This window comes from Psammomys obesus, unplaced genomic scaffold (genome assembly GCF_907164565.1).
Source record: "Psammomys obesus unplaced genomic scaffold, mPsaObe1.curated_primary_1811, whole genome shotgun sequence".
Lineage (NCBI taxonomy): Eukaryota > Metazoa > Chordata > Mammalia > Rodentia > Muridae > Psammomys > Psammomys obesus.
In genome coordinates, this window is record NW_026586816.1 from 13,592,227 (window position 1) to 13,604,918 (window position 12,692).

The window sequence follows — 12,692 nt, forward strand, 5'->3', positions numbered from 1 at the left end:
CCACAGAAGAAGACAATCCAGCCACTCCTGATGAGACCTAATTGACTAGGATCAGAAGGAAGGAAAAGAAGACTTCCCCTATCAGTGGACTTGGGGAAGGGCATGCATGCAGAGGGTGTAGGAGGGGAGGGATTGGGACGGGAGGAGGGAGGGAACCACAGGGGGGATACAAAGTGAACAAAGTGTAATTAGTAAAGATTTTTAAAAAGAAACATTATTAAAGCTTATATCACACATTGATCCCAACACTTTAATAGTAGGAAACTTCAACACCCCACTCTCGCCAAGTGACAGATCATTGAGACTGAAGCTATACAGAGGAATAATGACACTTACAAAGGTCTTAAATCAAATGGACCTAACTGATGTCTACAGAACTTTTCATCCAAACACAAAAGAGTATAACTTCTTCTCAGCACTTCATAGAATCTTCTCCAAAATTGACCATATAGTCAGGCACAAAGCAAGCCTCAACAGATACAAGAAGATTGAAAATAATCCTTTGTATCATGTCAGACCACCATGGTCTAAAACTAGATTTCAACAATAACAGAAATAGCAAAAAAGTCTAGATACACATGGAAACTGAACAACTCTCTACCCAATGACAACTGGGTCAGGGAGAAAATAAAGAAAGAAATTGAAGACTTCATAGAATTCAATGAAAATGAAGGTACAACTTACCCAAACTGGGACACAATGAAAGTGGTCTAAGAGGAAAGTTCATAGCACTAAAAGCCTTCATAAAAAAAAAAAAACAATCGAGACATCTCATACAAGCAACTTAATGGTACAACTGAAAGCACTAGAAAAAAAAAGAGGAAGAAGAAGCAGACACACCCAAGAGGAGTAGAAGGCTGGAAATACTGAAACTCTGGGCTGAAATCAATAAATTAGAAACAAAGAGAACAATTCAAAGAATCAATGAAACTAAGGGCTGTTTCTTTGAGAAAATCAACAAGGTAGACAAACCCTTAGCCAAACTAACAAAAAGGCAGAGGGATCCAAATCAACAAAGGGAGACATAACTAGACACTGAGGAAATCCAAAGAATCATTAGGTCCTACTTCAAAAGCCTATATGCCACAAAATTTGAAAATGTAAATGAAATGGACAATTTTTTTGACAGATTCCATTTACCAAAGCTGAATCAAGATCAGGTAAATAAATTAAATTGTCCTATATTCTCTAAGGAAATAGAAGCTGTCATCAAAAGCCTCCCTTTCAAAATAAGCCCAGGACCAGATGGTTTCAGTGCAAATTATACCAGACCTTAAAAGAAGAGCTAACACCAATACTTTTCAAACTATTCCACAAAATAGGAACATTACCAAACTCATTCTATGAGGCCACAATCACCTTGATACATAAAGTGCACAAAGACCCAACAAAGAAAGAGAACTTCAGACCAATCTCTCTTATGAACATTGACACAAACATACTCAATAAAATACTCGCAAACCAAATCCAAGAGCACATAAAATATATCATCCACTATAACCAAGTAGGCTTCATCCCAGGTGTGCAGGGCTGGTTCAATATATAAAAATCCATCAATATAATCCATCATATTACTACATGATGATCTCGTTAGATGCTTAAAAAGCATTTGACAAAATCCAACAACCATTTGTTTCTTAAAGATTTGGAGAGATCAGGGATATAAGGCACATACAAAACATAGTAAAAATAATATACAGCAAGGCTGGCCACTCTCTTCTTATCTCTTCAACATAGTACTTAAGTCCTAGCTAGAGCAATATGACAACTAAAGGAGATCAAGGGGATACAAATCAAAAAAGAAGAAGTCAAAGTATCACTATTCACAGATGATATAATAGTATATATAAGTGACCACAAAAATTCTACCAGAGAAATTCTTCAGCTGATAAACACCTTCAGTAAAGTGGCTGGAAACAAAATTAACTCAAAAAAATCTGAAGCCCTCTCATATGCAAAAGACAAATAGCCTGAGTAAGAAATTGGGAAACAACACCTTTCACAATAGCCACAAATAATATAAAGTACCTTGGTGTGACTATAACCAAGAAAGTGAAAGACCTGTTTGAAAAAAAACTTTAAGTCTCTGAAGAAAGAAATTAAAAGAAACCAGAAGATGGAAAGATCTCCCATGTTCATGGATCGGTAGTATTAACATAGTGAAAATGTCCATCCTACCAAAAGCAAGCTACAGATTTAATGAAATTCCCATCAAAATACCAACACAATTCTTCCAAAAACCAGAATAGCTAAAACAATCCTGTACAACAAAAGATCTTCTGGAGGGATCTCCATCCCTGATCTCAAGCTGTACTGTAGAGCAATAATAATTAAAACTGCATGGTACTGGCATAGAAGTAGATGGGTGGATCAACAGAATTGAATAGAAGACCCAGAAATAAACCCACACACCTATGGATACTTGATTTTTGACAAAGAAGCCAAAACCATACAATGGAAAAAAGACAGCATCTTCAACAAATGGTGCTAGTCTAACCGGATATCTACATGTAAAAAAATGCAAATAGATCCATATTTATCACCCTGCACAAAAGTGAAGTCCAATTGGATCAAAGAGCTCAACATAAAACCATACACATTAGAGATCATACTGAGTGAAATATCCCAGAAGGAGAAAGACAAACACAGTATATACTCACTTATATAGACCTATAAGATATGATAAACATAATGAAATCTATACACCTAAAAAAGATAATCAAGAGAGAGGACATGGGGTAAGATTATCAATCCTCGTTTTGAAAGACAGATGGGATGCACATTGAACATTGACAGGAGGCTACTGAGCGCATTTGAAAGACTCTAACTAGCAGTGTTTTCAAAGCAAAGACTCATGACCAAACCTTTGGCAGAGTACAGGGAATCATAAGAAAGAAGGGGAGTTAGTCTGATGAGGAAAGGATAGGAGCTCCACAAGGACCAAAGATATCTGGGCACAGGGTGCTTTCTGAGACTGACATGCAACCAAGGACCATGTATGAAAGTAACCTAGAACCCCTGCTCAGATGTAGCCTGTGGTAGCTCAGTAATCAATTGGTTTCCCATAGTGAGGGGAACAAGGACTATTTCTAACAGGAACTCAATGACTGGTTCTCTGACCTCCCCAACCCCCCAAGGGAGGAGCAGTCCTGTTAGGCCACAGAGGAGAGCTTTGCAGCCAGTCCTGAAGATACCTGATAAAACAGGATCAGATGAATGGGGAGGAGGTCCCCCCTATCAGTGGACTTGGCAAGGGAGATGAGGGAGGGAGGGAGGGAGGGACTGGGAGGGAATGAGGAAGCGGGACAAGGCTGGGATACAGAGTTAATAAAATGTAACTGATAAGAAAAAAATAAAATTAAAAAAAAAAAACAGACACATTAAATCTGTTAGAAGAAAAAGTGGGGGAAGAGCCTTGAACTCATTGGCACAGGAGACAACTTCCTGAACAGAACACCAACAACACAGACTCTGAGATCAATAATCAATACATAGGACCTCATGAAACTGAAAAGCTTCGTAAAGCAAAAGACACAGTCAACATAACAAAATATCAGCCTACAGACTGGGAAAAGATATTCACCAACCTACATCTGACAGAGAGCTAATATCTAGAATATATTTTAAAAAAACTCAAGAACTTATACACCAAAAAACCAAGTAATCCAAATTTAAAATGTAGTACAGAGCTAAACAGGAATATCAAATAGCAGAGAAACACTTAAAGAAATACTCAACGTCCTTAGTCATCTGGGAAATGCAAAGCAGAATGACCCTGAGATTCCATCTTATACCCATCAGAATGGTTAAAATCAAAAACTCAAGGAAAGACAAATACTGGAGAGGTTGTGGAGAAAGAGGATCCCTCCTCCATTGCTGATGGGAATGTCAACTTGTACAACCACTTTGGCAATCAATCTGGCACTTTCTCAGAAAATTAGGAAGAGTGCAACTTCAAGATCCAGTTATACCACTCCTGGGCATATATCCAAAAGATACTCAACCGTACAACAAGGACATTTGCTCAAATCTGTTCAAAGCAGCTTTATTCATAATAGCCAGAATCTAGAAACAACCCAGATGTCCCTCAACTGAAGAATGGATACAGAAATTGTGGCACATTTACACAATGGAATACTACTCAGCCATTGAAAACAAGGAAATCATGAAATTTGTAGGCATATGGTGAGAACTAGAAAATATCATCTTGAAAGCAGAAAGACATACATGGCATATGCTCCCTTGTAAGTGGATATTAGCCATATAATATAGGATAAACATACTAAAATCTATAGTCCTAAAGAAGCTAAACAATGAGGACCCTAGAGAAGAAGCTTAATCCTCATTCAGAAGGGCAAACAGGATAGGCATCACAAGTAGAAGATAGGGAACAGGACAGGAGCCTTCCACAGGGTTCCTCTGAAAGACTCTACCCAATAGGGTATCAAAGCAGATGCTGAGACTCATAGCCAAACTTTTGTCAGAGTGCAGGAAATCTTATGAAAGAAGGGAGAGATAGAAAGACTTGGAGGGAACAGGAGTCTCCACAAGGTGACTTATAGAGCCACAAAATCTGGGCCCAGGGGGTGCTGCAGAGACTGATGAATCAATCAAGGACCTAAACCCCCTGCTCAGATGTAGCCCATGAGCAGCTCAGTCTCCATGTGGGTGTCCTAGTAAGGGGAGCATGTACTCAGTGGCTGGCTCTTTGATCACCTCCCCCTAGAGAGGTGGCCTAACCAGGCCACAGAGAAAGGGGAATCAGACAGTCCTAATGAGACATAATAGGCTAGGGGCAAATTGTAGGGGAGAAGGACCTCCCCTATCAGTGGACTAGGGGAGAGACATGGGGGGGGGATAGAGGGAGGGTGGGACTGGGAGGAGATGGGGAGGTGACTAAAGCTGGAATACAAAGTTAATAAATTGTAATAAATAATAATAATATAAAAAAGCAATTCATCTCAAGATCAAAATCACTATGGAGGACTCATAAGATGACTCAATAGATAAAGGAACTTGCAACCTAGCCTGACAACCCGAGTTTGATATCTGGAGCCCACAGAAGAGAACTTGTAATGGAAGTTTGGTTTCTGTAAAAAACTGTTATGTTATGTAAATATGTTTTTTTTTTCATCTCAACTGTGGGATTTTAGTTTGGGCTTTAGTTTGTCAACCACTGATAATCGTTATCTTGTGGGGCATGGTCTTTGCCAGCTGGTAACAGCCTGCCTTGTGCATCATGGAGAAGGGTGTGGTCTAGGACTCTGAGGGATACAAATAAGATTGCCCAAAAGGAGAAAGTGTGGCAATTTGGAGAGACCAGAAACAGAAGATATGGTGACTTGCAGCAGACAGACTGACAGAAACCAATGAAGCAGCTTAGAGGAGACTGCTCGCTGTGTTTGCTCTCTGAGATTAGTGTAGCTTCAAAAGAACCCATCTGCCCTAAAAAGCCAGAAGAAGCAAAAGAGTCTGCACTCGCTCTCCCACTAACCCTCTTTCTCTTACCTCAGGTTAATGGGTTGATGGAAATGAGGTATGGGCTTAAATACCTCAAATGAAAGAGTTTAAAAACAAGTGTAATAAGAACTGACTCCTGCAAGTTGTCATCTGACTTCCACATGAGCACCTTGTGTGACTGTGGTACTCCTGTGTGCTCCCAACCATGCTCCCCCACAAAAAAAAAAAAAAAACCACTCACATTAAATAAATAAATACAATAAAAATAAATTACTGTGTATTTCTATTTCCCGTTTGGGGGCCTAGTATGTTTAAAGGACATTTTACAAAACTTCCACCAAGGACATTTGTTCAACCATGTTCATAGCAACTTTATTCATGATAACCAGAACCTGGAAACAACCCAGATGTCCCTCTATGGAGGAATGGATACAGAAACTGTGGTACATTTACACAATGGAATACTACTCAGCAATTAAAAACAAAGAAATTATGAAATTTTCAGGCAAATGGTGGGATCTAGAAAAGATCATCCTGTGTGAGGTATCCCAGAAACAGAAAGACACACACAGTATATACTCACTTATAAGTGGGTACTAGACATATAATATAGGATGAACCTACAAAAATCTGAACACCTAAAGAAGGGTTTGTGCTTTTTAAGAATGACTTTCTAAGTACTGAAAAACATCACATTTTTTATTTCTTTTTGAAAATATCTAACTTTGCTATTTTCCATAGAACTCTTAGCTTGATGGGCTCACATCTCATTGCTTTCCCTATGAATTAAAAATAAAAGTCAATAAATGGAGAGGCATGTGGTGGAGATTTAGAATCTAGTGATGCCATAGTTGAAGGTTAGTGAGTATATAGATAAAGTTCTGGGGTTTATGAATGTACAGCAATGTGAACGCTTTTTGTGCCATATCTCTCTGTGCCTTTATGATGTATAACACGAAAAAATAAAAGACACAAATACACTAAGTAACAACAGGACTGAGCTCATGGAGTTGTTTTGTACTTCGGCAAAGGAGGGAAGGAACCCCAACTCAAGTGAATGGAGATGGCTAAGGAAAGTAGTGCCACCTAGTGGACACATGTGCCATGGCTGGCTAACAGATGCTGTAGTTGCTCAGAAAAAGAACACAGATGTCCAGCTTTATTGTGCAGTCTGGAACCCAATGAGATGGAAGGAAGAGGATGCTCTAATCCTCACAAATGCTCTTTCTACTGAACAATAAGCCCATGGAAATGAAAGGTACTACACAGTTTCAAGTAAGTATAGGAAGTAGCAGACCCATATTTACAGATGACTAACAATATAAATGGACATGTGTACATAATGGACATGTCTGGTTTTGGTTCACTCGTGTGCAATTAAGGCACATAGAATACTAAAATGGATTTGACTACAAATAACTTTTAATATAATGATCTCCTCAGGTCTTTGCCCAGAAAGCACAGGCAAGCTGGCTGGTTACCTAAGTCCACTGGTTTACTGTATGTCCAGAGGGACAGGCAATGCTAAAATGGAGTTTCAGTCAGCCACCTTGTACCTCATCAGCAGGACAGTGAGAGAAACTCTGGACCAAAGGCTCTAAGAGTTTTCTATAACTTGATAGTAAAGTGACCCTTCCACCCACCTACTCTTGCTTCCTTTCCTTCCTTCAAGAACATTAATGAGTGACCAAATGATGCAAATGAGCAATCAGTAAGCAAGAACAATTACAAAACAGAAAAAGAAATGATCTTACAGGAGAAAAGCCCTGAGTACTCAAGTGCTGCTGCTGCTCTGAGAGGTGCTCTCAGTACACACTTATTTTTAAAGACAAAGTAGCAGTTAGGTTGTGCTTTCTTTAATTTTTATTTTTATATTAATTACAGTTTATTCACTTTGTATCCCAGCTGTAGCACCCTCCCTCCTCCCCTCTCAGTCCCACCCTCCCTCCTTCCTCCCCTCCCAGTTCCACCCTCCCTCCCTCATCTCCTCCTATGCCCCTCTTCAAGTTCACGGATAGGGGAGGTCCTCCTCCCCTTCCATCTGATTCTAGCTTATCAGGTCTCATCAGGATTGGATGCTCCTCTGTAGCCTGCCAAGGCTGTTCCCCCATCCAGGGAAAGTAGTCAAAGAGCCAGCCACTTCATGTCTGAGACAGTCCCTGTTCCCCTTACTAGGGTATCCACTTGGATACTGAGCTGCCATGGGCTACATCTGAGCAGGGGTTCTAGGTTATATCCTTGAATGGTCCTTGGTTGGAGTATCAGTCTCAGAAAAGACTCCTGTGCCCAGATATTTTGATTCTGCTGCTAACCTTGTGGAGCTCCTGTCCTCTCCAGGTCTTACTATCTCCCCCTTCTTTGCTAAGATTCCCTGAACTCTGCCCAAAGTTTGGTTATGAGTCTCATTATCTGTTTTATACGATTCTGGTTAGAGTCTTTCAGAGGTCCTCCGTGGAAGGTTCCTGTCCTGTTTCCTGTTTTCTCTTTCTTCCAATGTCCATCCAGTTTGCCTTTCTGAGTGAGGATTGATCATCTTACCCAGGGTCCTCAAAACAAGAAAATCATGAAATTTGCAGGCAAATGGTGGGATCTAGAAAAGATCATCCTGAGTGAGGTATCCCAGAAACAGAAAGACACACACAGTGTATAGTCACTTATCAGTGACATATAATACAGGATGAACCTACAAAAATCTGAACACCTAAAGAAGGGTTTGTGCTTTTTAAGAATGACTTTCTAAGTACTGAAAAACATCACATTTTTTATTTCTTTTTGAAAATATCTAACTTTGGGGCTAATAATTTTTTTTCTTTACATGGTTACAAAAATGATGACTAGAAAGTGCTTCATAATCTAACGCATTTTGGAATAAGGAGAGGCACCTACAAGCTAAGTGTGTAGCAGTGCTCAAAGGCAGAATGGGATGCTGCATAGCACATATCCAATCAAAAGAACTCCTGAAGAAAAACTGAAAGATGACCTCTAACCCTGTATAAGCAGACCAAGTACTTAGAACTTCACAGCGTGAGAGAAACTTCTTGGTGGAACAAGATCATGCCATACAAGAGCTAGAATCTATGGCAAACCACTTTATTTTCTCATAGCCAGATGTTTCTCCTGAAGTAAGGATGAAGATTTTCATATACAAACATAATTTTTACAGTTGCCATTTTAAACATGATCATTTTGCTTTATTTGGATGAAGTTTCTGTTCGTATTGTTCTGTGTGTATCAGCAAACCTTACTATGGCTCTTAATGGTGGAGGGGGCCAGCAAGCTGCAAGCAAACTGGGAGGAAAAGATGCAGTCCTTTCTGCCCAGGGAAAAAGTCAAACTCAGCCTCAGCAACATGCACTTTGCTGAAGTGGGGACAGGCAAATGAAACTGGTAGGTCTTTGCTACCTTTTTGATTCCTAAAATGCAGTCTTAACAACATACAGAAAGAAAGGAGGCTCTCTTGAATATGTTGCCACTGTGTGATCAGAGTCACCCTAGAAGCTCCACTGGCCAGGCTTTCTTCCCTGTGTCTTACCTTCCTAAGAGAATCCTGGTCCTTTTCACTTCCAGCCCTAACTTACTGTTGATCCCCAAAACACTTAGAGGAGGAAGACCACTTTTTAGTAGGCATTACATGCAACTTGCAATCTTAGCTAACTGTAGCACCTTCCTAACACTTCTTACAAATCAGCTTCCTCACACACAAACACATGAACACACACACATGCACATACACATGCATGCATCGGTCATTTGAAGAAATAAAAGTTTACAGTGGGGTGTTTGACCCTCTCACCTGTCATGGGGGAGTTTTAGCTGTTGCTAATGAGCATTGATGAGTAGCTTTCTCAGCAGCTCACACTGCTGGTTCAGGTGCAGATTCCAAATCTCTTGCTCCTTGGCACTCTGAGTGTTGATCATTGCTGACTATTACTTTGTGTGCTTTGACCTGTTTGTGGAAAGTGTGATAGGGATCATCTGGAACCTCTTGGGTCCAGTATGCATGAAAGCACAACACTATTCATGTAGGTCAGATGATTTTGTGAATCAATGGACATCCTCAACCCACAAAAATAATATACACTAATCACTGTTTTATTGAGATGAACAGTCACGCTGGCTGTTAAGCATCGTACATTGGCCTGTTGTTTCATTGCCTGTGTCACACTCAGCTGTGCCTGGATCTTGGTCAGTTTTAGCACATTTCTCCTCATCATCTTATGTTGCTCCAGCTCCACTTCTATTAGGCCAGAGGTATGAACAGAAAGCTGAGTTCTCTCTAATCCATAGATTATGGCTTACTCCATCACCCTTACTAGACACTAAAGTAGAAAGTCCTCTCCTTCTCATGACCACACTTTGTACATTATGGTTTTTCAGTTCCCAACTCAGTATCTAGATGTTGCTTCTGCAGCTCCCGAAATCTGTCTGACTCTATGAGTTTATTCATAGTCTTTATGGCTCATTGGTTCTAGTCAATGAGACAATTGCAAATGTGCCTAAAGTAGAGGTCTGCAAGATCTTTTCTCTTTCCCATGGCTGTAAATAAGCCAGGACTGCCCCACTGGAGACTGCGGGTCATGAAAAAAACCTTACCATCTTGCATATATACAAGAGAAGATAGCAACCCCTGGCTAATTTTAGATGTCTGAGTGAGCCCCACAATAGATAACTCCATTTAGAACAGCATGACTGGTCCAAGCATGTGTTAGAACAATGGGCCTGGGTGATAAAGACACACATAGCCACACTGAAGCTGCTCTTTTGAGGTTGTGTTATAGTTGAGAGTTTTAACAAATTTTTAATTTAAAATTTATCGTTATTGAAATAATGTAGGTGTTCTTTCTAAGTCTTAGCATTTAGATCTCTAAAGGCTCACTTAAAGTCTTTCACTCTCCTAGTTTCATTTGACTTGAGGAAATTGCCAGTAACTAGGCTCAACTCTAAGAATAACTTAATTTTTCTCACCCTAAAAGTTTTAGCAAAAATGCAGTAAAATATAAGCAAGTACTCAGCCCAGCTTTTATATCATGTATGCTCTTATGTCATAACTCCTAGGGAAGTATGTTCTATATTTTCAGTGTCTCCTGCTAGCCCCCTTGTTCACTGTTTCAGTTGGTACATCAGGAGCATCAAACAACATACATATCATTAGTCTATTTCCACATGCAAGACAAAAAGGTACTCCATGAAGTGGCTCTTCTCAAAGACAGTAAGTCTAAGGCAAACACCTATCTCCCTGTCTTCCCAGTTCATCTCCTCCCTATTGTTTCTGATACAAGATTGATCCTGAATGACTCCTTCTAAAATAAACTATGAAGTATCTTCTGCAAGTGCTTGTGTAAAAAGGCATGTTTTCTTTCTTACCTTAGATTTGTAATCTGATGTCAGGATCTGAATTTTGATTTCTATTTCTTTTTTATTTCAAGACAATTACTTCCTCTGAAAATGAAGAAGTGAAAATGCATACCAGAAATTAGATGTTTTTCAATTCCCTTGGGCCTATGTAACAACACTTTCTGATGAACACAATATATTCATCAAATATGGGATGTTGTGGCTCATTGGGCAGCATCTGGTTTCCAGTACTAGATTTATACCTTGGAAAATATTATCTGTACCATGATTACTCAATTCAACCACAACACAAAAGAGATACTTCAGACCTAGCAATTATTTCCTTGTTTAAGGTCTGTTGTCAAAGTTTCCATTTTGGTTCCTGTTTTTCCTCAAGCTATTTTTTGTTTTGTCTTGTTTTTTTTTTTTTGTTGTTGTTGTTGTTGTTTTGTTTTGTTTTGTTTTTTGTTTTTTGTTTTTTTTATTTCATAGAATATTATTAGGGATAAAAATAGCCTTGAAATAAATTTCTAATTCTTTCATTTTTGGTCATAAAGCCAGATTTTTTGTCTTTTAAATATGCCAGTGAGAAAGAAAATAGCATTTATTGGCACTACATGGCAGGGGATGGGAACGTGGGGAGGGCCTTCTTATTCTCTTGTGAGAAGGAAACTTATACCAGGCAATTGTCCAGCAGCCATTACTGGTTATTTCAGTGCTAATATTTTCTTTTCCACATCATTGCTGAAAACAGAACAGGACCTGGACTTCTGTCTTCAGCGCATATGCAATGTCTCACAATACCCCATCTCAAAGTGTTTCATTCTATTAACCAAGCATCCTCTGAAAGAAACACTCTCCCCTGCAGATGGCCTTTCTCATCACAGCCATTGCTTCTCAATGACTGGTGCTCAGTGCGTTTCTTCTCCAGTTATTCAGCAAGCTAAAATGCTCCTCTGGCTTCATTCCAGACAAACTATCACAGTAAATGCAATGATAAGTTTTATTCAGCATCCTTAACCAGCTGGCATAAGCTAAGGATCCCTGTAATATTAAGAAGTCACATAATTATTCCCCTTTGCACATCAACCTATTTATATTCTTCCCTTGCAGAAACATTTATTTTGACTTCTCCAACATTAGCTTTTCTTTCTCTGCCTTACCCATTCACCTTATCCTTGTCACCTAAAACATACTGAATGGAAAATTCATGAGTGCCAGTTATCCTTCAGTTAGGTAGGAACACTTCAGTAAAGCTCCTATTTCTTGTTTTAATATTCTCTTTGGTTTGGGTATAAGGAGCAGGGAAAAGTGTTGCAGGCACTTCTTCACTGACAGTAGGAATGAAGTCTGATTAACCCACACTGTAAGTTGAAAATATCAGAAATGCAAGATGCATTTAATCCAGCCAACCTACCTTACCCACTCTACTGCAGAGGATCAACCACTTCCCCTTTTCATGTGGCTGACTGGGAGATGCTGACCAGAATCACAGGATATCCCAGCACCTACTTGAAACCTAGGCAAAGCCCAAATTCAGAATTCCAAGTTCATGTTCTCCTGGATGTGGTTAACTCCTGCACTGCTGTATTCTGTCCTGCCCTCAGTGATGTGAACTTTTTCCCCAACATGATTCAGCTGATGAGAAAGACCCACAGCTCTGCCTACTGGCTACACCACAAGAAAATGAGGGAGAAACACCTCTTTCTGTGTTTATGTCAGGTAGTGTGGCCAGTGACACAAAATAAATAACACAGACATCTTCACACTCCCAGTATCTCCAAAGATGCATGAGGTGGACTGCCAGTCTTTCCCTGACTCACTTAAAATATATATCCAAATGCTTTCAAAGCAACAAGTATTGGCTCAGTCTCAGTGAAACACAGGAAAGCAAGGGG